This window comes from Eupeodes corollae, unplaced genomic scaffold (genome assembly GCF_945859685.1).
Source record: "Eupeodes corollae unplaced genomic scaffold, idEupCoro1.1 scaffold_489, whole genome shotgun sequence".
NCBI lineage: Eukaryota > Metazoa > Arthropoda > Insecta > Diptera > Syrphidae > Eupeodes > Eupeodes corollae.
The window spans coordinates 40,688-41,838 of NW_026605689.1; positions in this window are offsets into that span (position 1 = coordinate 40,688).

The following is a 1,151-nucleotide window of genomic DNA, read 5'->3' on the forward strand; positions in this document are numbered from 1 at the left end:
ATGATTCTTGACCTACCGTGGTATTTCTCCACCTCTGACTTACACAACATGTCAAACGTTGATTTTGTCTTAGATAAATTAAACTCCCTAGCAAACAAGTTTTTTGATAGATGTTCATTTTCTGATAATCCTATTATAGGTGAGCTTTTGCCTGACTAGTTTGTAAGTATTGTATTTTATCTAATTTTAAGTTCATTTAATTAAAAAAAAAAAAAAAAAAAAAATTGTTAATGGATTTTCACATAAACTTAAGCTTTCCCAAATACACATGTTATAAAATATACCCTTTTGTAAACCTATTTAATTAATATTGAAGCTGAATAAGCACTTGCTTTTGCACTTAAATTTAATATCCTACCTATTGTATACTAACCTTCTAATTAATGAAATAAATAAATAAATAAAAAATAAATATGTCAAGTATCTATTTTGAAGTCTTGATCAATTTTGGGGGTTGGGAAGGATCAGGTGATGGTTTTGGGTGTGATTTGATTTTCGTCTAGAACATCAAAAATCCTTCAGGATGCTCCAAAATGACTCATCTATATCTATAATGATAGATCTTGATTAGGAGTATCTTTTTCTAGTACATGTCAAGTATCTATTTTGAAGTCTTGATCGATTTTGGGGGTTGGGAAGGATCAGGTGATGGTTTTGGGTGTGATTTGATTTTCGTCTAGAACATCAAAAATCCTTCAGGATGCTCCAAAATGACTCATCTATATCTATAATGATAGATCTTGATTAGGAGTATCTTTTTCTAGTACATGTCAAGTATCTATTTTGAAGTCTTGATCGATTTTGGGGGTTGGGAAGGATCAGGTGATGGTTTTGGGTGTGATTTGATTTTCGTCTAGAACATCAAAAATCCTTCAGGATGCTCCAAAATGACTCATCTATATCTATAATGATAGATCTTGATTAGGAGTATCTTTTTCTAGTACATGTCAAGTATCTATTTTGAAGTCTTGATCGATTTTGGGGGTTGGGAAGGATCAGGTGATGGTTTTGGGTGTGATTTGATTTTCGTCTAGAACATCAAAAATCCTTCAGGATGCTCCAAAATGACTCATCTATATCTATAATGATAGATCTTGATTAGGAGTATCTTTTTCTAGTACATGTCAAGTATCTATTTTGAAGTCTTGATC